Source organism: Echinops telfairi, unplaced genomic scaffold (assembly GCF_000313985.2).
Source record: "Echinops telfairi isolate 266 unplaced genomic scaffold, ASM31398v2 ScPeMD7_1;HRSCAF=3_0, whole genome shotgun sequence".
NCBI lineage: Eukaryota > Metazoa > Chordata > Mammalia > Afrosoricida > Tenrecidae > Echinops > Echinops telfairi.
Window position 1 is genome coordinate 55478957 of NW_022103896.1, and position 15552 is coordinate 55494508.

Below are 15552 nucleotides of genomic sequence, written 5' to 3' on the forward strand. Positions count from 1 at the left end.
CCACTCAACATTGGAGGCCTTTCATATCAGTTTATAAATAGGTTAAAGTAGAACACCCAAATGAAGGACGTATTGTCTCCAAATTCTGGAGAGGCCCCCTAGGTGTTGTGCCTCCTCTTTTTTTGTTGGGGGTGGGGGGCTGTATTAATTTTCTCAACCAATGAAATCACATCTGGAACTGCAGCTGCAATTGGAATCACCACCTGGTTAAGTTTACAATTAATCCTCTCTCATTATCCAGGATCCATCTGTTTTTTTACAGGCCAAGTAGGTGAGTTAAATGGGGATATTGTAGGAATCACCACCCCTGTATCCTTCAGGTCTTTGATAGTGCACTAATCTCTGCAATCTCTCCAAGAATAAGGTATTGCTTTGGGTTTACTATTTTCCTAGGGCAATTCTCACTGTTAATCCTGGTGTACATCAGCTAGCAATCACAGGAGTTTTCAGAGATGTTGGGGCCCATTTCACAAACTTGCTCCCTATAGTTGTGGTGAAAGATATATCCTCGGGGCACTCCCTTTTTGGATCTATGGGATTATTCTGATAGATCCATTCCAACGTACCCATTTCCCTAAGCTTTTGAATGCCTTCTACAGTGTACCAAGATATGTCAGGTACCTCAAGTTGGTCTAATCTAGGTCATAGGGTAGCCCATGCTTCAGGGAACCAAGCAAATAAGCAATTAGATCCTCTTTTAACCTCTCTTGCTGAGATATTGAAGGAAGAATCTGTGCTTAGGGGCCCCGCATCAAGAAACTGAGACTGGTCTAATGTTACATTCCTTGCACCCATATCCCACACCCTTAGTACCCATTCCCAGGGATATTCCCCAGGCCTCTGCTTGTATGTATTAGAAAATTCAAGCAGATCTTTATGAGTATAGCACACTTCTTCCTGAGTTGTCACCTGAACCTCACCTTTAGGAACCCTCTGAGACTTAATTCTAGTTACAGGTCTAGAGGAAATAATGGGTGGGGAGGGTGTCTCCTGGAGGCTCTCAGCAATATCTTGTAAGGCATCACCCCAGGCAATGCTATAGATGCAGCCCCACCTAGCATTGCAATTTGAACAGTTTGGTTAATCTGTTTAGGCGTGGGTTGTTTTACTGATAGTGTATTAATCCCTGCAGGTGGGAGGGGTGGATTTACTGACTGAGTGGCTCAATCAACTCTAGGGGCTCAATATCCTCCTCTTCTGGATCATCAGCCCATATGTTCCCATCCCATGTTTCAGGGTCCCAGTTCTTTCTGATTAATGCCCTCACTTTGATATCAGACACTGTTCTAGACCTACAATTCAGCTAATGCTGTAATTCAGCTACTTGTATGAGGAGACTCTGGATTTGGTTGCGGCAATGTCAGCTGTATTACTAGAGGAGAGAAGACTCTCCTTTGTAGCACATGCAGAAGCTTTTAGGTCTGTTATTCGACACTTGAGACATGCTCACGAGGTTCTGAGATTATCCCTTTCCTTGATCACATTTTCTGTTGTAAGGAGGACCAGCTAACCAGCTTCCTTATACTTGTCATCTTGACAAAATTGCTGGAAACACACGATCACCCAGAGCCTCTCCTCTTACTAGCACTTCATCTATTGGTGGCGATACTGTGGATATGAGCTTTGCGACTTCACACCATGGATTAACACCACACACTCTAGTGAGAGTGGCAGATTTATCCATGCCTTTAGGGGTAGAGATAGCATTGTCAGTGCTGTAAGCCTAATCAGACAGGAAAGCCAATTTTAGAAGCCCATATTTATGATCTTGTTTCTCTAGAACCACTCCTGGTACCAATTGTGTTAGAAAGGTTTCTCTAGAGCCATGGTTCTCAACCTTCCTAATGCTGTGACCCTTAAATACAGTTCCTCTTGTTGTGGTGACCGCCCAACCATAAAATAATTTTTATTGCTATTTCATTACTGTAAATTTGCTACTGTTATGAATCATAATGTATATATCTGATATGTACTATGTATTTTCATTGTTATGAATTGAACTTAATTAAAGCATAGTGACTAATCACAAAAACAATATGTAATTATATATTGTGAAATAATTATTTCTAATTACTAATAAATGAAATTTTGTCTTGAATCAAGGTATAGCATGGGTAACAGTCTTCATGCCAGGTACTCAGATGTGGGTGTATCTGCATGGGGGTGGACCCACCTGGAGATGGATAGAGGAGTGGTGTCTCGGTTCCTAAGACCTTTGGAAATATGTGTTTTCAGGTGGTGTTAGGCAACCCCTGTGAAAGGGTGGTTTGACCCCCAAAGGGGTGGCGACCCACAGGTTGAGAACCACTGCTCTAGAGAAACAAAACTAGGACACAGCATGAAAGGCTACAACAGCTAATTAATCCATACAGTAGTACAGAGGGCTCAGTTCAACTCACTTATGTGGAATAGATAATATACTGGAAGTCCTCTAACTGATGAGGGCCCTTGGGTCCAAGGTGAAGGAAGCAGACAGCTGAATCTTCTGTAGGGCAATACAAGTAGTCCAGCCACAGGCAGCAAACAGCAGGGCAGGTCAGCAACATTCAGCAAGAGGACAAGTTCTGACAGTCCCAAGCTCAAGCAATGTATACACCTGCAGCGTGGTGAAGCAGGTTTTGAAGGAACCTCAAACCCTAGCAACATGATCCATGGGTCACCAGTCCCACAAGTAGTATAGCTCATGAGTGGAGGCAGAGAACTAGTAGCCACAAGCTGGTCTGATCACTAGAGAGCAAGAGAGAGAGAGGCAGGGCTTGCTGAGCCATTTATATTTTTTCCATCCAATCAAACTGCGACCTTATTAATTCCACATGTTTCTCTTAGCCAGGTTGGCACAATAAACCTACCTGTCACAGGCATATAGTAAAGTATATTTTTAAATTCATAGCTAATGGTTTTCCAGTTCTGTAAAGTATATGATTTAGTACTTTTGGAAAAATATAAGTATTCATGTATTATATACTTTAATCTGCACTATGACTGCCTGCTAATTATATTTCTAGGCTGCTCATTAATATTTTCAGCAAAACCTTGTTTTATTTCAGATTGTATCAGAATTATCTTTTTTTTCTTTATGTTTTGTAAGATATATTATTTGCTGTAACATAACAGTCCCAAAAGATGCCTAGAACAGTTCTGGATCAATCAGTGAGGACATTGATGGGAATTTAATTCATGGCTCTCAAGTTGATTCTGACTCTCGGTGACCCAATTAGGTAAGGCAGAACTGCCCCAGTCGGTTTCAGAGATTGTAACTCTATGAGAGTAGAAACCCTCATCTGTCTCCCTCAGAGCGACTGACGATTTGGAACTACTAACATTGCAGTTAGCCACCTGTGATACTTACATTATCTCGTGTCAACTTGAGGGTATTAAGAGTGAAGGGGTGGAGTCTAGCCTGTCAATCAGGTCACAGCCTGAAGATGCCTCCTTGTGGGCATGGCCTTCTTATGAGGATTCTGAGAACTGCCTCTCTCTCTCTCTCTCTGCCTTTGTCTTCCTATTGACAAACCACACAGAGACTTGTTGAGACCTGTGAGAACCCCTCTCTCTGCTTCACCTTTCTGTTGAAGAGCTACACTTGGAAGAGCCATGCAGAGACCCATGCCAGCACTGAGATGCTCTAATTACCATTGGCTCCACAAGACTTTGAACCCACCAGCATGTGATCTTCCTGCATTTTGCATCATTACATGTGACTGCATGAGTCTGAAGAGGGATTTAGGGACTTATATCGGATTTATGGGCTTATATCAGACTTATGGACTTGATCTGGACCGGGCTGGGATGTTTTATAAATATACAATTGCTCTTTGATATAAAGTTCTCTCCTACACATCTATGAGTATCTCTGGACTTGTTTCTCTATTCAACCCAAACTAACACACCACTGAATGTGTAACCACTATGCCACCATAATTGATAATTCAAAATTAGTAAGTGTCTGGCTGCAGACACACCCACTCCTGCAGCAATTGGGACATACTAATTAGGCCAAAGTTAGGCACTTAACCACTGGGAATGCATCAGTCTGTATTCAAAACAGTATCTCCCCTAAGAATCTGAAATAAAGAGGTAGAATAATGATATTTTAGTAACAGTGATGGATTCTAGATTTGAATGCATTTATAGAGTCAGGGTCAGGATGAATTCTTTCATGTACAAAAATCATGTGTGAGCTGATGCTCTTCTATATTTTGGAAACTGAATGACCAGAAAAGGCTGGTCAATTGAAAGTAGAGCAGAGAATAGGAATAAAGAGATTTAACTAATTAAATTAAAAAAAATTTAAAGAAGAAAAATTTTGGATATAATACTGTTGTCCCCTTTCAATATAGTGTCCATTTAATTTTCTGACATCCATTTTACCATTTTGCTTGCACTTAATGAGTGTTTCTTGTGTCAGAGGATACTCACAAACACGCACACTCATACACTAGAGGAAGAAAGGGCAGTAATAAATCATCTTAGCAAAGGGGTACAGGTGCTGATGAAGCTATTTGTTGTTGTTTCTTTTCTTATTTTCCCCCACAATCCAAAACAAAAACAACCCAAGGTTTCAATACAATTTTGGCCTAATGGCAAGAAACATAGTAGTTCACTGTATAAACTAGCTGCTCTTAAGAAGTCCTTGGGTAGTGCTAAACACTGAACTATTCATTGAAAGACTGGTAATTCAAACACACGCACAGGCACCTTGAAAGTAAGATGAAGCATCTATTTCCAAAATGGTATAGTCATAGGATACTTGCCTTTCAGACATGATTTCTGAGGGCTAACTGGGTCTATGAACAAGTGTGGTGAGGGAGGCTGAGGGTGCCTGGCTATTGCGCAGTATAGTGTCTGGGGCCTCAGAGCCTAGAGGTCAAGTAAACAGTCATCTAGTAAGGAATCAGCTGGGCCCACATGGAAGAAGTGTACCATCTTGTGTGATGCTGGAGTGTCTACAGGAGGGAATACAAGACGTCTAAAACATGCAAACACCTGGAGGTGAAAGAGTAGGGGGTAGGGGGATACCAAGCCCCATTTGTGGGGTGGATTGATGATTATTTTCAAAGGGACCATCTGGAATGGAGATGCATATGGTGTGCAGTTTTCTACTGATGAACCAAGAAAACTCACTCTAGTTTAAAAACTATCTCTCGCTCTATTTTTTAGAGTATTAGGACCTGGGATAGGTAACCCTGAAAGAAATGGGGACTGGCTTGATGATTTTTAGCATGTCCTTTTTGTTCTTTTACATAGAGGTATTTATCCTGCTCTATGTCATCATTCTTCTAAGACTTGGGACTATTTGCATGTTTTTTTGGTGTTTTTCTATACATGAAATTCAGGATAGGCATACTTACAGAGACTGGGCTGATGGTTCCTGGGAGGCATGGGAGGGGAGGGAGTTTGTGGCCTGAGGAGCCAATAACGAGGAGTACAAGAGAATAGGAAATGTTCTAAATTTGATGGTGAAGACTGTGTAGCTTCTCTCCACACCTTTGAACAATTGAATTGTATCTGAGAGGAATTATTGAAATGGGGATGATGGGTAAACATAATTGTTAGGTAGGAGGAAAAAATATATTTATGTTATAAAGAAGCAGATAGACTTTGAGCTTCTACCTGAATCTTGCCTCCGTATAGGAACGGTTTGTTCTAACTATGTAGCATTGTTTGGTATCTTCCTGACACAATCTCTGAAGACAAAATATGTGCATAAGAAAATGTGGTGAAGAAAGCTGATGGTGCTCAGGTATCAAAAGGTGTAGCATCTGAGGTCTTAAAGACTTGTAAATAAACAAGCTCCCATCAAGCAGGGAAGCAACCAAGTTCACATCGAAAAAGCACACAAGCCTGTGTGATCACTAAGTGTCGAAGGGAAGAGGTATCAGGTGTTCAAAAACAAACAACCATCTTGATGTGAAGGGGCACGGATGCAATAGAGACCCAAAGCTCCTCTACACATTGGAGAGTCCCTCTCAGAAGGGCCACACTGAGCAGTCAATGAAGTCAGGGTGAGGTATGGCACTGATGAACCACATAAATATCCTCTAGTTACTCAATATTTCCTCCCTTCCTATTAAGGTATTTGTTTTAGCTCATTAATAATGTTAGATTTGTGTATGCTCATCTGTACATGTAAGATTGTTGGGTACATGAAAGTTAAGAAAGATAACTCTTCAGAAACAATAACATGAGTAACAGCTCCCTGAGCATGCTGGAAGAGAAATGGGTAGTTGGGGAGGATAAGGGAACCTGATAGCATTGTTGATTGTATAACTCTCTTTGAGGGGCCTGAACAACCAAATTGAGAATTGTATGTGAATAGTTATATTGGATTGTGTAAGATATGAAAGTAAAACTATTAAAATTAAAAAAAAAGAAAAATGAGGTTGGAGAAAATGATAAAATGAGTCCTAACAAGTTTTTAAAAATGATTAAAAGAAAAAGAAATTTAATCTGCATGCATGGGTCACCATGAGTCATAATCATCTAGTTGCCCACAGCTAACAGCAACTGTTGCTGCTAATTCATCTCAGTCTTTTCTGGGGCAAGTGTTGTACTCATCCCCCTGCTGTTTATAATGGGACATACAACAGGAGTTTGGGAATTTTGTGGAAAATTGTAATTACTTTAAAATTTTATTTTGCCTTGAACTTTTCCAAACTCCCTCGCATTTGAAGGTCACTGCAGATGGACTGTGTTTGGTTCTGAATTTGTTACATAAGTGTTCAGTAACAAAGAACCAAAATATGTCAGTAGTATCAAACAATCAAATTTATTTGGCTCATAATCCTATTAAATTCAGCTGATTTTGACTAAGCTTGGTTAATCTTAGCTGCTGTCCTCAATGGGAGGTCAGGGAGACATCTCTGCCGACTGGTCTCACTTCTATAACTAGGGCATGAAGAAGCAGCCAGTTCGACTGTTTCACATGCCTTTCATCCCCCAGTAGGCTAAGCCTGGCATGCTTTCTTGGCAATGGCAGAAGAGTAAAAGGCAAGTGGAAATGATTACTCATCAAACCCCTTCTTGCCTCATGTCTGCTAAAACTACAGATACTCATGGAAGTCACCATTTTAGTGCAGCTTCTTGGTGATGGTGGTGATAGTGGCAGTGATATTAGGCTATGGGAGGTAGTTGTGATAGTGCCCCCAAGTCACATAGGAAAGAACATAAATACATTGAGGGGCAGAGAGTTGATACCATTCCTACCATTATCATAGTTGATGTATGTTCTTTCTTAAGCCTACTTCTGCCTCCCTATTCAGCTTTGCAATGGCTTGTTTTATTTGCAGTTCTTGGGGAAAACCAGCTAATTAGTTTACAAATGCACTTACTCATTTGATTTACATCTAAATTATGTTATCCAGACTACCATCTACCAGTGTGTAAAACTACTTTATTTTGAGATGCATAATAATCATGGATTTTTGGAATGGTGAGCTTCTTAATTCTTGGATGAAATTATTTCAGTGTACTGGGAATCTTTACTAGAAGAGGGTTGTAAAATATTAATCAAGTTCTTCTTTTGAAGCCTTTTAATTAAGCCTTTGGGTAGTTTTACACTTCATGTTATACTTTTGTATTATCTCACATTTTTGGAGACATTAATGAAAAGGGCATACAGCATTCATGTTTTATTAAAAGGTAGAGGCAGACTCAGTTGAAATAGGTGTTGAACTCTCTTCAGTACTAATAAATGAGCACAATGTGACAAATCCCTGAAGCAGGACTTCCACTTCAGATAAACCCACCATCTCATCTCATGTTAGGCAAGATCTCATGTCTTTTCTGTATTCACACACAAAAACACTGCATTTCTATTGTTGCGCGGTAGCTAACATTATGCAGATGTTTGAGTCATTGTTATGCTTGATGTTCTTTATCATCTCCTATTCTTGTGGGGCCAGCTAGAGTGTCATGCTTCCTAATTGTAATCTTCCTGGTTTGCCACAAGCAGCTGGTTAAAAAAAATCATTTTGTCTTCTTTGAGCTTCCCACTCTTTTACTCAAATTTACTTCAAAGCATAGTGGCAGTCACACTAATAGAAATTTTAGCATAACACAGGCAGTTCTCAAGAAAGTCTGAATGTTTGGGTCAGAACCAATCAAACTCACTGCTACTAAGTTAATTGAACTCATAATCCACCCTATGAGAGAAGAACAACCCCCTGCAGGTTTTTGATATTTCAGATCTTCACAGGAGTAGATAGTCACATCTTTGTCCCATGAAGTAGCTCGTGGTTTCAAAGAACTGCTCAGAATCTAGAATTTAGAATATACAATAACCTAGATCATTAAAGACTTTTCTTAAAGACAGAATTTGTAAAGCAATGCTTTGTCATCAATGGTAATCTTATGTAGACAATATATAGAACTGTCAAATTCTTCTGAATGAATTTCTGACAAAATTTGTCACTTGAATCACTGATTTAATTAACACACCTAATCAGAAAGATAAATAGAAAATAAATTAAAAAAACTATTAATGTGTACTTGTTATGGCTTAACTATATCCCCCAAAATATGTGCTGTAAATCTGAAAACCTATGGCTACGGTTATCATTCCATTTATGAATGGCTTGTCATATATATATATATTTTATTGGCACATACGTCACATATCATACAATATAATAATTTAGGCATATTAAGATGTTTTCTGCAATTGTCAACACAGTCAATTTCTGAAGATGTTCTTTCATTGTTAGCTCTGCATCTCCCCTCATCTTCCCCTGCCATGCCTCAGGGCAATTATTGATCCAGTTACTCTCTCTATAAATCTAACTATCCTAAATTTCCTATACAGACAGTCATACAAAACACAGTCAGGAAGCAAACAAACCAAAAACCTGAACAACAATGATGAGACAAAACAGAAAACCTCAACAAAAAGAAAGCAGAAAATATTAAAAACCGAAACAACTAGTGGGTAAAAGGGGAGATCAATCGATAAGGTATTACATTTCAATGTAACTCTATCTGTCCTAATCAACTTTATAGTGCTCTCTCTGACATCATGGCTATTCCCATCTCTGGATTATGGTCAGATGAGACTCGCCATAGGCTTAATCCATGTAGAGACCGAGAAAATGGATTTTGGCCTTCCACTGTCATTCAAAGCCTTTTGCAAACTGGGTGCTCACAATTTAAGTTCTGATGCTTTTCCCTCTTTTGGATGGGGAGTTTATTATTTACAATCCTTGGATCGCATGGACTAGTGTGCCTATTTCATGTGGACTTAGTTGATGCCTCAGTTAGATGGCTGCTTGTTTGAAGACAAACCTTTAAGACCCCAGATGCGATTCTTTGAGAGCCAGACACCATCTGGTTTCTTCACTGCACTTTGCTGTAGTGCCCATATCTTCAGTGATCTCTTCATGAGGGCAACATCAAGCAGCCCATGTCATAAAAACTAATTGTTCTTCTATTGGGGCTAGAATTAAATGGCAGACCAAATCCCATTCATATATCCATGGTTTATACATGTCTCTGGTTCACTTTAGAGACGTCATTAACATTTTATGCTAGAGAACAATGTAAATCATCTCCCTGAGGCATAAAATGATTTTATCGACAGTGTCATTGATTTACCTAATGCTACAGAATTTAAAACACTGTGATAAAAGGGAATTATACAAGCATAGACCAGCTTCCGGCTGTAACACACGAATTGTTGATTTGTACAGATGAAACATTTTAGTGACTGGACACAAATATAGGAGTTTATAATAGGCCAAAACTTTAAATACACTTATCCACAAAAGCAGGATTAATATAGAGTTTCTTGTGCATCAATCTCTTTTGGGATATTCAAGGCCCCAACTTAGCTGTAGAATGTCCAGTATCAGCCTTTTTCATGCATGCATGCCATAGGCTGGATACTTTTTTATTCATTTGTTAAATGAACAATTCATTCATGAGATATTCTTTTTATTTATTTGATTAAAATATCTTGTATTATGTAGACAAGTTATTAGATCTTTCTAATTTAATACTGGTTGACATTTGGTAGCTTTGGTCAGAATTTCACCATTGAGGAAGTGCTATGTTTGAATCTGACCATTTTTTCACAATGAAAGAATGGTTTAAGGTAACCTCTCTCACTTCTGGCCACGTGGCCGACAGGGCCAACAGGCTACCACGATCCTCTACGAAACAGACATGAGAGATCCAAAGAGACTGATACAGATGGTAATCCTGAAACTGATCTTCAGAGGAAATGATACAGCAGTAGATCTAAAACCACCTAGGGAAGAAGCTAAATAAAAAGGGGGCTGGGGAGGGGGGGGGGAGGTTATACAGAACAATAAAATTTCAGCTGACCTGAAACACTGTAGCCATTTTGAACTTTGTAAGCAGCACTCCAAGTGAACGCAAAAAAAATTAAACATGACTGATAATCAACACACCTAGCACCTCACAAGTGCTCACACCAGTGGCAGCACATCAGAATACTGGTGATCTTCTTGTAGTTACTCACCATGACCCAAAGTGTGGCTAATCCACTCCCTCACCCATCTGGCCTCTGTTGGCCTCTACCTCCCGCCCCCTGTGCAGACCCTGATATGACTAGTTTGCAGGCATGTCCCTAAGATCCAGTGCAAGATGCACACTGCCCCTCAAGTTTGGAGGCTCTAGCTCTCTGCCACCTTGGGTCAGAAAAATACACCATGCCAGACTAGCACCCTATCCCTATCCACCCCCTGGTTCAGTAGGAATTCTTTCTTTTCCCAGCTGCCCTCTGAGACAGCGTGATTCCTTCCAGGACCAGCTGTCCTGATTCCAGCCAGTTTGTAAGCCAAATGATTTGAAACACTACATGACATGGATACACTTTTGAAACAGGCTGACTACATGGACTAACACAGACAGGTGAAACATTTGAATAGATTCATATAAAAGAAGAAATTGAAGAGATCACTCACAAATGTCTAACAAAGTCTTAGATGGCCTCAATGGAAAATTCTATAAAATATTTAGTGAAGCACTGACGTCAATCTTATTCAGGCTATTTCAAAAAATAGAAGAGGATTAAATACTCTCAAATTAATTTTATGAAGCAAACGCAACCCTGATAACTAAAATCAGACAAAGACAGTTTCAGAAAGGAAAATTATAGATAAATATTCCTGATGAACAAAATTTCTCCACACTACATTCTTCTCCATATTGTTCAGCACCTCAGATTATATTTTCAGCATATAGATTGACTAAATAATTCTATTTTCAAAATAATGCTAAATATGAATATTTTACCTACTTGTTGATTGAAATTCAGATGTCCTGGTGAAAGTGAAAAGTGTTAAGTTGTCGAGATTTCATGACGTTTATAGTGATATAGCTAAGAATCCATAGTGGTTTAGTCATTGGTAATCACAAGATTGGTAGTTCAAACCCACTAGGTGCTCTTCAGGAGAGAACTGAAGCTGTCTGCTCCCTCAAAGACTTAAAAACACCACCCAGCAATTCTGCTCTGTCCTACAGGATCACCACTTTGACGTGGAATCAAATTGATTCCCTGGTGGTAGGTAGTCATGAATCTAATGTTCATGAATAAACTTCTATTTTAATCATATTAAATAGCTGCAGAAAAATCCTGACACCAGTTGTCATTCCTGGAATAGAAGCATGTGGGGAAAAAATGATTTTTTATGATGGTATTTATAAATCGTGAGGACTTAGAATCTTGTGAAGCTAGAATAATACAGCAGATATAGATAGAATGTAATCCCCTAGATTCAGAAGTAATATGATAGGCATGTCTACCCCATTATCTATGTTGATCTCCTTTTGTTTACAAAAAAGCTATTCACTAGATAATATCTTTGTGGAGCAGCATGGTTTTTGAATCAGCATGGTAGAGCAGCTTACTTGCTGTGTGCATTTGTTATTATCGTAAAAGTAAGATACAGCAAGCAGATATCTTTTATGCTAAATTACAAAATTTTAAACGTTGATTTTTATTTTTAATGTCTATACAATAAGAAGAGTTTGGATGACAGCATTAATTTTTCCTTTTAAAATAAGAAATATAGTGCACATGTACTTGAAATAATTTGTTGGAAGTCATAAAAAATCACTGCCAGTAAGTATAAAATGACAATTGTTAAGTAGCGCATTGAGGAACAGACAGAGTTAGACTCTGAACACTACTGCTGAAGGGCATGTGAAACCAAAGATGAAAACTGTTCACCTCAAAGATAAGGTCAAATATAAAATAAATTATTTCCAACATTGCACAAAATATTTGTGTTATTTAAGCTGACTAGTTTATGACGTCTATACTTACCCCTTGCATCTTAAGTTTTGTTCTGTCCTTTATTTTACATACACTAACTCTGATCCCATTAGTTCTCCTTAAAGCAGAAATTGGTCGCTCGGAGATCCGTTATTCTAATTCCAACTCTCCTACCCACCTAGATTTTTTTGGCTCAGGATTTAAGAGTCTGGTGGATGACTCTCTTTGGTTTTCTAATAGGCCTCCCCAAACTGTCATTGAACCCCATCATATTAGTGGCAGGAGTGGTCCCAAGGGACACAGATCAGATTCCAAAAGAGAAGAAATAAAAGCCCCTTTGATTAGACAAGGCATTATTAGGAGACTGATATTCAGAGGTTCTGGCTGAGATACTCATGGCAATGAATTGTCTATTGACTAAGAAGTCCATTAAAAACAGTGAAAAGTGGTGTACTTAGTGCATATGCACAAGGATACATGCAAGGGAGCCAGGCAAAAGAACACGCCCAATCCATGGTGGATGGAGTTATTTTGGGACCAGTTGCAATTGCAGTCTAACGACCTTTACCACGAAGTCATGTGTTTGGTGTGCTTTGTCTTGGCTCAGGACATTTTTCAGTATTCTTGAATTCTCCCAGAATTCTTAGGTACAGAACCAATCATATATTGTTCAAGGTCCTCACAACTATGTTTCAGAAAACTACCTTTTATTAAATTATTTTTATATTTTGTATTTAAATGAGTGACTATATCAACCATTCAAGATGGAAACTAAGAACTCAAATGGAACTCAGTCTATATGCTCAGTAACTACTCTTGAATACTTGCATTTAAAAAATATCAATGTCAAATAATTCTTTAGTAAAATAATCATACTTGTGTGATTTATTATAATAAATAATACTGAAATTTATTGGGGAACATATTTGTTTGGCTGTACCATTTTAAGTGGTTGGAGGATGCCTTTAAAACCTGATGGTAATTTGAAGAAGTTACCACAAGATGGTGTTTTCTGCATTTTAGTTTAATATTTATAGGCATTTCAAATTTTGACTAAGCTACGTAAGTTAATCATGATATATAAAATACATTTTTTCACTGAATGAATTATTATGGACTAGTCATTCCATATATATATATATATCATGAAAGAATATAACAATTGAAACAAAATCAACAGTAACCTATGTTGAAGTTAGTGAGTTTTGAAGCTTTGTCAACTATCATGGCTGGTTGGCAACCTTCAGTGAGGTAGAATTCATAGACTGTTAAGCTTCGTGGAGATGCTGCATTGTCAGTGAGAGAGGATAACATCCCGAGAGAAGTCATCGGTGAGGAATGGTAAATGAAATTGGTGCCCTTAAAGCTTTGAGTTTCTTGAACCCATGATCCTGACAGTTTCTGATCTTTTGTTCTTAATCTTCTTTTCCCCTCAATTGCCAATCATCAATTTTGATGACTCTAATTTCTTTGAAGATGATTCTTAATCCAAAACTCTAAAATATTTTTTAGATCCACATATACACTAATATAAATGTATTGATCTTTTCAAGAAACTCAATAGTTTGTCTCTTCAAACTCAGAGATTCTTTTCTCTATAAAAGTCCAAACATGGAGTTTACTCTTTTTTGATAATGTCTTCTTTCTCATGCGGATACCATTCCCTCATTATTCAAAAACATAGCATGTTTCTTGATTCTGTTTTAATTGTCTCCAAAACTAGCTCTTTTGTTTTCAGCTTTACTTTGTATTCGGGCCTCATTTCCTAGTCCCAGAAAATATTTTATATACAGAAACACTCATATCTCAAAGAAACACCCAACTTAGAATACCCAAAATGTTTTTTTAAAACAATAATACAATATGCATTTATATATAAACAGATTTATATAGTTTTTATTTTAGAGCTCATAGTCACCTTTTAAAATTACTACACAGAGCTCTATATTATTCTTTAATACCTAAAACTTAAAACACTATTTGAATGTCCATGATTAATTTTGTGAGTTTTCTATGAAAGGCATTTTACTCTGTATTCAAATTGTTATTGATTACAAATAATATTACAGAGGCTACCCTTGTAAAAATATTGATACGGGTTTATTTATTTTTCTGTGCAACAGAATGAAAACCATTTGTTTGAACTTTAAATTTTTTTTAAATACTTCCAGTGATGTTTCAGAAAGGTCATATTAAGTTGCCTTACAGCAAAATAAAAGCTGGATCCATTTTCTCATATATTTTGAAACAGAAGATATTATTGTTTTGAGTGAATGAGATTCAACATTTCTAATAAGATTATTGGCACTTTTAATGTCTAAATTGAATTTCATGTTCACATTCTTTGCATATTTACACTAATTATTTAAAATCTTCTATTTATTATTTGTAGGAAATTTTAATATTTTATATATGTTAATTGTACTATGAGGGGGGTACAAAAAAACTGTAAAAATAAGCTCTGCTGGGAAGAGCTTTCATAGTACCCGTTTGTCCTGCTAGGCAAACATTGAGTAACTTGCTCTGAGTTAGTGAACCCAGTGGCATCACCTGAGAAGGTTCTCTCTGGTCAGTAAATATTTTGGTAAAAGCAGTCCACTCAAACCTCATTTTTTTTGTGAAATCTGATTTAAGTGTGGCTGTGAAATTTTGTTTCCTGCTTGAGAAAAATGCCACAGAAACTGTTGTGATATTGAACAATACTTACAAGGACAGCATTTGAGATTGGGGACAACCTCATTCTGGAAATCTGTCAATTTCCTAAATGGGCAAACATGTTGACAAAATTCATGCACTTGTGCTCAAAGACCGACAACAGACCATTGAAGAAATAGGGGAAGTTACCTAGACTACCTTGGAGCTTGGTTCAGAGAATTTTAACAGAAAATTTGGGAATGAGAAGGGTCGCTGTGAAATTTGTGCCTCAGGCTCTGACTGACCAGGAAGAGAGCTTTAACTGGAAGCATTCAATGCTTGCAAAGAACAGCAATGAATCAACCAGACATTTCCCCCCCCAGGTCATTCCTGGTGATGAGATATGGTCCTATTCTTATGACCCAGAAAGCAAACATCAATCAGCCAGTGGAAGACCCCATTGTCACCTTCTCCTCTCAAAGCTTGTCAAGTGAAATAAAAAATAAAGACGATGCTCATTTGTATTTTTGATGTGAGGAGCATATTGTATTTGGAGTTTGTTACACCAGGTCAGACTGTTAATCAAGCTTTTTATTTAGAGATTCTGAAAAGATTGTGTGACCAGAAAATGCCTGATTTGTGGCTGACAAGGGACTGGTTTTGGCAACCTGACAATGTACCTG